At 39.4% G+C, this 12,052-nt stretch overlaps 1 non-coding gene across 1 annotated transcript; it reads left to right on the top strand.

The window, feature by feature from the left end:
- Nucleotides 1-10,419: 10,419 nt before the first annotated feature.
- On the top strand, nucleotides 10,420-10,527 carry LOC148573825 (small nucleolar RNA R71). Its single transcript, XR_015905586.1, has one exon. It is a non-coding gene; the product is annotated as a small nucleolar RNA R71 (small nucleolar RNA).
- Nucleotides 10,528-12,052: the final 1,525 nt, after the last annotated feature.

The following is a 12,052-nucleotide window of genomic DNA, read 5'->3' as shown; positions in this document are numbered from 1 at the left end:
TTTTCTATTTCAATCATATCTTTTTCAAAACCACCTAACTAATTTTCTCTCTCTAATTTTCGAAAACTCCTCCCCACTTTTTCAAAATTCCTTTTTAATTAACTAATTGTCTTAAAATTTAATTTTATTTTATTCCTTTTTATAATTTTCGAATACTAACTAATAATTAAAATAAAAATAAAAATATTTTTCCTTTTATTTTAATTTAAATTTCGAATTTTTCTCTTCTTCTTCTTCTATTCTTCTCTTCTTCTACTCACACAAAGGAATCTCTATACTGTGACATAGATGATTTCTCTTCTTTTCTGTTTTCTTCTTTTTCATATGACCAAGAACAGGGATAAAGAAATTCTTGTTGAAGCTAATCCTAAACCTGAAAGGACTCTTAAGAGGAAACTAAGAGAAGTTAAAGCACAACCCTCTAGAGAGGACCTGACAGAAATTTTCGAAAAAGAAGGAGACATGGCCGAACCCAATAACAATGGTGGAGATGCAAGGAAAATGCTTGGTGACTTTATTGCAACCTCTTCTAACTTCTACGGAAGAAGCATCTCAATTCCTACCATTGGAGCAAACAACTTTGAGCTTAAGCCTCAATTAGTTTCTCTAATGCAACAGAATTGCAAGTTTTATGGACTTCCATTGGAAGATCCTCATTAGTTTTTAGCTGAATTCCTGCAAATCTGTGACACTGTCAAGACCAATAAAGTTGATCCTGAGGTCTACAGGCTTATGCTTTTCCCTTTTGCTGTAAGAGACAGAGCTAGAACATGGTTGGATTCACAACCTAAGGAAAGCCTGAACTCTTGGGAAGAGCTGGTCAGTGCTTTCCTGGCCAAATTCTTTCCACCTCAAAAGATGAGCGAGCTTAGAGTGAAAATCCAAACCTTCAGACAGAAGGAAGGAGAGTTCCTCTATGAAGTTTGGGAAAGATATAAGCAACTGATCAAAAGGTGTCCTACTGACATGCTTCCAGAATGGAGCATCATAAGTATATTCTATGACGGTCTGTCAGAATTGTCAAAAATGTCATTGGACCATTCTGCAGGAGGATCTCTTCACGTGAAAACCCCTGCAGAAGTTCAGGAACTCATTGAAATGGTTGCAAATAACCAATTCATGTACACCTTTGAGAGGAATCCTGTGAACAATGGGACGCCTCAGAAGAAGGGAGTTCATGAAATTGATATTCCGAATGCCATATTGGCTCAGAACAAAATATTGACTCAGCAAGTCAATATAATTTCTCAGAGTCTGAATGGATTGCAAGCTGCATCCAACAGTACTAAAGAGGCATCTTCTGAAGAAGAAGCTTATGATCCTGAGAACCCTGCAATAGCAAAGGTGAATTACATGGGAGAACCCTATGGAAACACCTATAATCCTTCATAGAGAAATCATCCAAATTTCTCATGAAAGGACCAACAGAAGCCTCAACAAGGCTCAATAATAATGGTGGAAGAAATAGGTTTAGCAATAGCAAGCCTTTTCCATCATCTTCTCAGCAACAGACAGAGAATTCTGAACAGAGCCATTTTGGCCTGGCAACCATAGTCTCTGATCTATCCAAGACCACACTAAGTTTCATGAATGAAACAAAGTCCTCCATTAGAAATTTGGAGGCATAGGTGGGTCAGCTGAGTAAGAAGATTACTGAAACTCCTCCCAATACTCTCCCAAGCAATACAGAAGAAAATCCCAAGAGAGAGTGCAAGGCCATAACCTTACTTGGTGTGGCCGAATGCCCAGAGGAGGAGGAGGATGTGAATCCCAGTGAGGAAGACCTCTTGGGACGTCCTTTGGACAGAAAGGAGTTCCCTTTTGAGGAACCAAAGGAATCTGAGGCTCATACAGAGACCCTAGAGATTCCATTGGACCTCCTTCTGCCATTCATGAGCTCTGATGAATACTCTTCCTTTGAAGAGGATGAAGACACCATTGCAGAGTAAGTTGCTAAGTATCTAGGAGCAATCATGAAGTTGAATGCCAGTTTATTTGGTAATGAGACTTGGGAGGATGAACCCCCCTTGCTCACCAATGAACTAAGTGCACTAATGAGGCAGACATTGCCTCAGAAGAAACCGGATCCCGGAAAGTTCTTCATACCTTGTACCATAGGCACCATGACCTTTGAGAAAGCTCTGTGTGACATTGGGTCAGGGATAAACCTTATGTCACTCTCTGTAATGGAGAAAATGGGAATCTTTGAGGTACAAGCTGCAAGAATCTCATTAGAGATGGCAAATAAATCAATGAAACATGCTTATGGACTAGTAGAGGACGTGTTAGTAAAAGTTGAAGGCTTTTACATCCCTGCTGATTTCATAATCCTAGACACTGGGAAGGATGAGGATGAATCCATCATCCTTGGCAGACCCTTCCTAGCCACAGCAAAAGTTATGATTGATGTTGACAGAGGAGAGTTGGTCCTTCAGTTGAATGAGGGCTACCTTGTATTTAAGACTCAAGGTTCTCCTTCTGTAACCATGGAGAGGAAGCATGAAAAAGCTTCTCTCAATACAGAGTCAAACAAAATCCCCACATTCAAACTCTAAGTTTGGTGTTGGAAAGCCACAACCAAACTCTAAGTTTGGTGTTAAGAGGCCCCAACATTGCTCTGATCTTCTGTGAGGCTCCATGAGAGCTCACTGTCAAGTTATTGACATTAAAGAAACGCTTGTTGGGAGGCAATCGAATGTTATTTAATTATATCTATTCATTTTCCATTGCTATTTTATGTTTTCTTTAGGTTGATGATCATGTGAAGTCATAAAAACTACTGAAAAATCAAAAACAAAATGAAAAAATAGCATTAAAAACAGCTCACCCTGGAGGAAGAGCTTACTGGCATTTAAACGCCAGTAAGAAGCATCAAACTGGCATTTAACGCCAGAAAGAAGCATCAAGCTGGCGTTAAATGCCAGAAACAAGCGCCAGACTGGCGTTTAACGCCAGAACAGAGCATGGAATTGGCGTTTAACGCCAAGAATGGGAGAAAAGCTGGCGTTAAACGCCAGAAACAAGCAGCAAGCTGGCGTTTAACATCAGACATGCATTCTAAGGGCGTTTTGCACGCCTACTTGGAGCAGGGATGCTAAGTCCTTGACCCCTCAGGATCTGTGGACCCCACAGGATCCCCACCTACCACACCTCTTCTTCTCTCCTCTTCACACCTTCTTATAACACTCTTCCCCAAATACCCTTCACCAATCACCTTATTACCTCTTCCCCAAATACCCTTCACCAATCACCTTATTACCTCTTCCCCATAAACCCCACCTACCTCCAAATTCAAATTCCTTTCCCTCCCAAACCCAACCCTAATGGCCGAAACCTAACCTTCCCCCCACCCCTATATAAACCCCTTAACACTACTCCATTTTACACATCACAACCACTACTTCTCCCCCTTGGCCGAATATACTCTCTCACTCTATCTCCTCTATTTTCTTCTTCTTCTACTACTTTTTTTCTTCTTTTGCTCGAGGATGAGCAAACCTTTTAAGTTTGGTGTGGTAAAAGCATTGTTTTTTGTTTTTCCATAACCATCAATGGCACCTAAGGCCAGAGAAACCTCAAGAAAGAGGAAAGGGAAGGCAATTGCTTCCACCTCTGAGTCATGGAAGATGGAGAGATTCATCTCAAAGGTCCATCAAGACCACTTCTATGAAGTTGTGGCCAAGAAAAAGGTGATCCCTGAGGTCCCTTTTAAGCTCAAAAAGAGCGAGTATCCAGAGATCCGACAAGAGATTAGAAGAAGAGGATGGGAAGTTGGTGCACGAAATTGTGATCATCAATGGCACCAACAACTTGGTACGCACAATTGTAATCTCAACTCCTTATCACAACTTCGCACAACTAACCAGCAAGTGCACTGGGTCGTCCAAGTAATAAACCTTACGTGAGTAAGGGTCGATCCCATGGAGATTGTCGGCCTGAAGCAAGCTATGGTCACCTTGTAAATCTCAGTCAGGCGGATTCAAATGGGTATGGTGAATTGATAATAAAAACATAAATAAAATATAAACTGGGATAGAGATACTTATGTAATTCATTGGTGAGAATTTCAGATAAGCGTATAGAGATGCTTTCGTTCCTCCTGAACCTCTGCTTTCCTGCTGTCTTCATCGAATCATTCCTACTCCTTTCCATGGCAAGCCTTATGTAGGGCATCACCGTTGTCAATGGCTACAACCCATCCTCTCTATGAAAATGGTCCAATGCGCTGTCACTGCATGGCTAATCATCTGTCGATTCTCGATCATACTGGAATAGGATTTACTATCCTTTTGCGTCTGTCACTACGCCCAGCACTCGCGAGTTTGAAGCTCATCACAGCCATCCCTTCCCAGATCCTACTCGAAATACCACAGACAAGGTTTAGACTTTCCGGATCTCAAGAATGGCCATCCATGGGTTCTAACTTATACCACAAAGATTCTAATATCTTGGACTCGGTCCCCTGTATTAGATATCTAAGAGATATTCATTCTAGCTTGTTTGCATGTAGAACGGAAGTGTTTGTCAGGCACGCGTTCATAAGTGAGAATGATGATGAGCGTCACATAATCATCACATTCATCATGTTCTTGGGTGCAAATGGATATCTTAGAAGCGGAATAAGTTGAATTGAATAGAAAAACAGTAGTACTTTGCATTAATCCATGAGGAACAGTAGAGCTCCACACCTTAATCTATGGAGTGTAGAAACTCTACCGTAGAAAATACATAAGTGATAAGGTCCAGGCATGGCCGAATGGCCAGCCCCCAAACATGATCTAAAGATAAAACTAAAGATGTAAAGATAATAGTAAAAAGTCCTATTTGTACTAAACTAGTTACTAGGGTTTACAGAAATAAGTAAATAGTGCAAAAATCCACTTTCGGGGCCCACTTGGTGTGTGCTTGGGCTGAGCATTGAGCTTTACACGTATAGAGGTCTTTCTTGAAGTTGAACGCCAGTTTGTAACCTGTTTCTGGCGTTTAACTCCACTTTGCAACCTGTTTCTGGCGTTTGACTCCAAAATGCAGCATGGAACTGGCGTTCAATGCTAGTTTACGTCGTCTATCCTTAATCAAAGTTTGGACTATTATATATTTCTGGAAAGCCCTAGATGTCTACTTTCCAACGCAATTAAGAGCGCGACATTTGGAGTTCTGTAGCTCTAGAAAATCCACTTTGAGTGCACGGAGGTCAGAATCCAACAGCATCTGCAGTCCTTCTTCAACCTCTGAATCTGATTTTTGCTCAAGTCCCTCAATTTCAGCCAGAAAATACCTGAAATCACAGAAAAACACACAAACTCATAGTAAAGTCCAGAAATGTGAATTTTAATTAAAAATAATAAAAATATACTAAAAACTAACTAAATTATACTGAAAACTATGTAAAAACAATGCCAAAAAGCGTATAAATTATCCGCTCATCACAACACCAAACTTAAATTGTTGCTTGTCCCCAAGCAACTAAAAATCAAATAGGATAAAAAGAAGAGAATATACTATAAATTCCAAAATATCAATGAAACTTAGCTCCAATCAGATGAGCAGGACTTGTAACTTTTTGCCTCTTGAATAGTTTTGGCATCTCACTTTATCCATTGAAGTTCAGAATGAATGGCATCTATAGGAACTTAGAATTCAGATAGTGTTATTGATTCTCCTAGTTCAGTATGTTGATTCTTGAACACAGATACTTTATGAGTCTTGGCCGTGGCCCTAAGCACTTTGTTTTCCAGTATTACCACCGGATACATAAATGTCACAGACACATAACTGGGTGAACCTTTTCAGATTGTGACTCAGCTTTGCTAAAGTCCCCAATTAGAGGTGTCCAGGGTTCTTAAGCACACTCTTTTTTTTTTTTTTTGCTTTGGACCTTGACTTTAACCGCTCAGTCTCAAGTTTTCACTTGACACCTTCACGCCACAAGCACAAGGTTAGGGACAGCTTGGTTTAGCCGCTTAGACCAGGATTTTATTCCTTTAGGCCCTCCTATCCACTGATGCTCAAAGCCTTGGATCCTTTTTATTACCCTTGCCTTTTGGTTTTAAGGGCTATTGGCTTTTTGCTCTTGCCTTTTGGTTTAAAGAGCTTTTGGCTTTTTCTTTTTCTCTCTTTTTTTTTCTTTTTTTTTTGCAAGCTTTTGTATTCACTGCTTTTTCTTGCTTCAAGAATCATTTTTATGATTTTTCAGATTATCAAATAACATTTCTCCTTTTTCCTTATTCTTCAAGAGCCAACATATTTAACATTCATAAACATCAACTTCAAAAGACATATGCACTGTTCAAGCATTCATTCAAAAAACAAAAGGTATTGTCACCACATCAAAGTAATTAAACTAGTTTCAAGGATGAATTCGAAACCATGTACTTCTTGTTCTTTTGTTTTTAGAACAATTTTCATTTAAGAGAGGTGATGGATTCATATTCATAACTTTAAGGCATAGACACTTAGACACTAATGATCATGTAATAAGACACAAATATAAATAAACATAAAGCTCAGAAATCGAAAAACAGGAAATAAATAGACAAGGAGATTAAGGAATGAGTCCACCTTAGTGAGGGTGGCGTCTTCCTCTTCTTGAAGAACCAATGGTGCTCTTGAGCTCCTCTATGTCTCTTCCTTGCCTTTGTTGCTCCTCCCTCATAGTTCTTTGATCTTCTCTAATCTCATAGAGGATGATGGAGTGCTCTTGATGTTCCACCCTTAGTTGTCCCATGTTAGAACTTAATTCTCATAGGGAAGTGTTGATTTGCTCCTAATAATTCTGTGGAGGAAAGTGCATCCCCTGAGGCATCTCAGGGATTTCATGGTGAGGAATCTCCTCATGCTCATGTGGAGGTCCATGATCTCTTGTTTGCTCCATCCTTTTCTTAGTGATGGGCTTATCCTCTTCAATGAGGATGTCTCCCTCTATGTCAATTCCAGCTGAATTGCAGAGGTGGCAAATGAGGTGAGGAAAGGCTAACCTTGCCAAATTAGAGGACTTGTCAGCCACCTTGTAGAGTTCTTGAGGTAAGATCTCATGAACTTCCACTTCCTCCCCAATCATGATGCTATGGATCATGATGGCCCAGTCTACAGTAACTTCAGACCAGTTGCTAGTAGGAATGATTGAGCGTTGAATGAACTCCAACCATCCTCTAGCTACTGGTTTGAGGTCAAGCTTTCTTAGTTGAACCGGCTTGCCTTTTGAGTCAATTTTCCATTGAGCTCCGTCCACACATATGTCCATGAGGACTTGGTCCAACCTTTGATCAAAGTTGACTCTTCTAGTGTAGGGGCGTGCGTTTTCTTCCATCATTGGCAAGTTGAACGCCAACCTTACATTTTCCAGACTGAAATTTAAGTAATTCCCCCGAACCATGGTGAGCCAATTCTTTGGATTTGGGTTCACACTTTGATCATGGTTCCTAGTGATCTATGCATTTGTATAGAACTCTTGAACCATTAAGATCCCGAGTTGTTGAATGGGGTTGGTGAGAACTTCCCAACCTCTTCTTTGAATCTCAAGTTGGATCTCTGGATACTCATTCCTTTTGAGTTTGAAAGGAACCTCAGGGATCACTTTCTTCTTGGCCACAACTTCATAGAAGTGGTCTTGATGGACCTTAGAGATGAATCTCTCCATCTCCCATGACTCAGAGGTGGAAGCAATTGCCTTCCCTTTCCTCTTTCTAGAGGTTTCTCTGGCCTTAGGTGCCATGAATGGTTATGGAAAAATAAAAAGCTATGCTTTTACCACACCAAACTTAAAATGGTTGCTCGTCCCCGATCAAAAGAAGAAAGAAAGAAGTAGAAGAAGAAGAAAAATGGGGGGAGAGAGAGAGAGAGACGGTTTCGGCCAAGGGGAAGAAGAGAGGGTTTTGTTGTGTGAAAATGAAGTGGGAATTAGGGGTTTATATAGGAGTGGGGAGGGGTTTAGGGTTCGGCCATTTATGGTTGGGTTTGGGAGGGAAATTATTTTGAATTTAAAGGTAGGTGGGGTTTTTGGGGAAGAGAGGATGGATGTGATTGGTGAAGAGGTGATGGGGAAGAGTGATTGAGTTGATTGGTGAGGGGTATTTAGGGAAGAGAGTTATGGAAAGGTGTGAACAGGAGAAAAGAAGTAGGTGGGGATCCTATGGGGTCCACAGATCCTGAGGAAATCCTGTGGGGTCCACAGATCCTGAGGTGTTTGAGGATTTCTCATCCCTTCACCTTTTAGGCGTGTAAAACGCCCTGTATATACAATCCTGGCGTTTAACGCCAGACTGCAGCATGTTTCTGGCGTTAAACGCCACTTCCATGCTTGTTTTTGGCGTTCAATGCCAGTCCATAGCATGTTTTTGGCGTTGAACGCTAGTATGGTGCATGTTTCTGGCGTTAAACGCCAGTCTGATGCTTGTTTCTGGCGTTTAACGCCAACTTTCCTCTGGGTGCAATCCTGGCATTTAAATGCCAGACTGCTGCTTATTTCTGGCATTTAACGCCAGTTTCATGCTCTGTTCTGGCGTTAAACGCCAGCCAGATGCTCCTTACTGGCGTTTAAACACCAGTAAGTCCTTCCTCTAGGGTGTGCTGTTTTTAATGCTGTTTTTCATTCTATTTTTTATTTTTTTGTAGTTTTTGTGACTTCACATGATCATCAACCTAATAAAACACGAAATAATAAAATAGATATAATTTAAATAACATTGGGTTGCCTCCCAACAAGCGTTTCTTTAATGTCAATAGCTTGACAGTGGGCTCTCACGGAGCCACACAGGTGATCAGGTCAATTTTGTAGACTCCCAACACCAAACTTAGAGTTTGGATGTGAGGATCCAACACCAAACTTAGAGTTTGGCTGAGGCCTCCCAACACCAAACTTAGAGTTTGATTGTGGGGGCTTTGGTTGACTCTGCACCGAGAGAAGCTTTTCATGCTTCCTCTCCATGGTTACAGAAGGAGATCCTTGAGTTTTAAACACAAGGTAGTCCTCATTCAGTTGAAGGACCAACTCTCCTCTGTCCACATCAATCACAGCTCTTGCTGTGGCTAGGAAGGGTCTTCCAAGGATGATGGATTCATCCTCATCCTTCCCAGTGTCTAGGATTATGAAATCAGTAGGGATGTAAAGGCCTTCAACCTTTACTAACACGTCCTCTACTTGTCCATAAGCTTGTTTTCTTGAGTTGTCTGCCATCTCTAATGAGATTCTGGCAGCTTGCACCTCAAAGATTTCCAGTTTCTCCATTACAGAGAGTGGCATGAGGTTTATCCCTGACCCAAGGTCACACAGAGCCTTCTCAAAGGTCATGGTGCCTATGGTACAAGGTATTAAGAAATTTCCAGGATCCTATTTCTTCTGAGGCAATCTCAGTTGATCCAGATCACTCAGTTCATTGATGAGAAAGGGAGGTTCATCTTCCCAAGTCTCATTACCAAATAATTTGGCATTCAGCTTCATGATTGCACCAAGGTACTTAGCAACTTGCTCTTCAGTAATGTCTTCATTCTCTTCAGAAGAAGAGTACTCATCAGAGCTCATGAAGGGCAGAAGAAGGTTTAATGGAATCTCTGTGGTCTCTAGGTGAGCCTCAGATTCCTTTAGGTCCTCATTGAGCGTCCCAGGAGGTCTTCCTCACTGGGATTCACATCCTCTCCTTCCTTTGTAAGTTCGGCGATGATGGTTAAATCTATGGCCTTGCACTCTTTCTTTTGATTCTCTTCTGTATTGCTTGGGAGAGTACTAGGAGGAGTTTCAGTGACTCTTTTACTCAGCTGGCCCACTTGTGCCTCCAAATTTCTAATGGAGGACCTTGTTTCATTCATGAAACTCACAGTGGCCTTAGATAGATCAGAGACTATATTTGCTAAGGTAGATGGATTCTGCTCAGAATTCTCTGTCTGTTGCTGAGTGGATGATGAAAAAGGTTTGCTATTGCTAAACCTGTTTCTTCCACCATTATTAAAGCCTTGTTGAGGCTTTTGTTGATTCTTCCATGAGAAATTTGGATGATTTCTCCATGAGGGATTATAGGTGTTTCCATAGGGTTCACCCATGTAATTCACCTATGTTATTGTAGGGTTCTCAGGATCATAAGCTTCTTCTTCAGAAGATGCCTCTTTAGTACTGTTGGATGATTCCTTCAATCCATTCAGACTCTGAGAGATCATATTGACTTGCTGAGTCAATATTTTGTTCTGAGCCAATATGGCATTCAGAGTATCAATTTCAAGAACTCCCTTCCTCTGAGGCGTCCCATTACTCACAGGATTCCTTTCAGAAGTGTACATGAACTGGTTATTTTCAACTATGTCAATGAGTTCTTGAGCGTTTGCAGGCGTTTTCTTTAGGTGAATGGATCCACCTGCAGAATGGTTCAATGACATCTTTGATAATTCAGACAGACCATCATAGAATATATCCAGGATGGTCCATTCTGAAAGCATGTCAGAAGGACACTTTTTGGTCAGTTCCTTGTATCTCTCGCAAGCTTCATAGAGGAATTCACCTTCCTTTTGTCTGAAGGTTTGAACATCCACTCTAAGCTTACTAAGCTTTTGAGGAGGAAAGAACTTGGCTAAGAAAGCCGTGACCAGCTTATCCCAAGAGTTCAGGCTGTCTTTAGGTTGAGAGTCCAACAATATTCTAGCTCTGTCTCTTACAGCAAATGGGAAAAGCATAAGCCTGTAGACCTCGGGGTCAACCCCATTGGTCTTAACAGTATCACAGATCTGCAAGAATTCAGTTAAGAACTGAAAGGGATCTTCGGATGAAAGTCCATAAAACTTGCAATTCTGTTGCATCAGAGAAACTAATTGAGGTTTCAGCTCAAAATTGTTTGCTCCAATAGTAGGGATTGAGATGCTTCTTCCATGTAAATTGGAATTAGGTGCAGTAAAGTCACCAAGCATCTTCCTTGCATTGTTGTTATTTTCAGCCATGTCTCCTTATTTTTCGAAAATTTCTGTCAGATTTTCTCCAGAGAGTTGTGCTTTAGCTTCCATTAGCTTCCTATTTATAGTTCTTTCAGGTTCAGGATCGGCTTCAACAAGAATGTTCTTATCCTTGTTCCTGCTCATATGAAAAAGAAGAGAACACAAAAGAAAATATGGAATCCTCTATGTCACAGTATAGAGATTTCTTATGCAAGTATAAGAAGAGAAGAATGTAAGAAGGAGAAGAGGAAAAATTCGAACACAGAGAGGGGGATGGGGTTCGAATTTTTGGGTGGAGGAGAAGTGTTAGTAGATGAATAAATAAATAGAAGGAGGTGAGGAAGAGAAGAATTCGAAAATTTAAATAAAATAAAATAAAAATATTTTAAAATTAAAGTTAAAATTCAAAAATTAAAATTGAAATCAAATTAAATTGAAATTAAAACAATTAGTTAATTAAAAAGGAAATTTGAAAAAGAGGGAAGGGATTTTCGAAAATTAGAGAGGGAGTTAGTTAGGTAGTTTTGAAAAAGATAAGAATCAAACAAAAAGTAAAGTGGTTAATTGAAAAAGATTTGAAAATCAAATTTGAAAAGATAAAAAGTTAGAAAAGATTTTGAAATTAAATTTTGAAAAGATGTGATTGAAATTTATTTTGAAAAAGATTTGAAAAATAATTTTAAAAAGATTTGATTTTGAAAATTAAAGTTGATTACTTGACTAACAAGAAACAAAAAGATTTGATTTTAAAATTTAAAGATTGAACCTTTCTTATTAGGCAAGTAACAAACTTAATATTTTTGCATCAATCACATTAATTGTTAGCATTGAATTCGAAAATATGGAATAAAAATAAGAAAAAGATTTTGAAAATTAATTTGAAATTTTCAAAAATATGAAAGACAAATGAAAAAAAAGTTTGATTTTTGAAAAAGATTTGAAAAAGATAGGAGTTTTAAATTGAAAATTTGATTTGACTCATAAGAAACAACTAGATTTTAAAAAGTTTTGAAAAAGTCAACTCAAATTTTCGAAATTTATGAGTGAAATAAGAGAAAGATATTTTTTTTTATTTTTGAATTTTCAATGAAGAAAGAGAAAAACAACCCAAAGACTCAAAACATGAAAATTATGAATC

Source organism: Arachis ipaensis, chromosome B2, assembly GCF_059453495.1.
Source record: "Arachis ipaensis isolate K30076 ecotype BB chromosome B2, ASM5945349v1, whole genome shotgun sequence".
Lineage (NCBI taxonomy): Eukaryota > Viridiplantae > Streptophyta > Magnoliopsida > Fabales > Fabaceae > Arachis > Arachis ipaensis.
The sequence above is the reverse complement of the archived record's forward strand: the minus strand, read 5'-3'. Positions and strand labels throughout refer to the sequence as shown.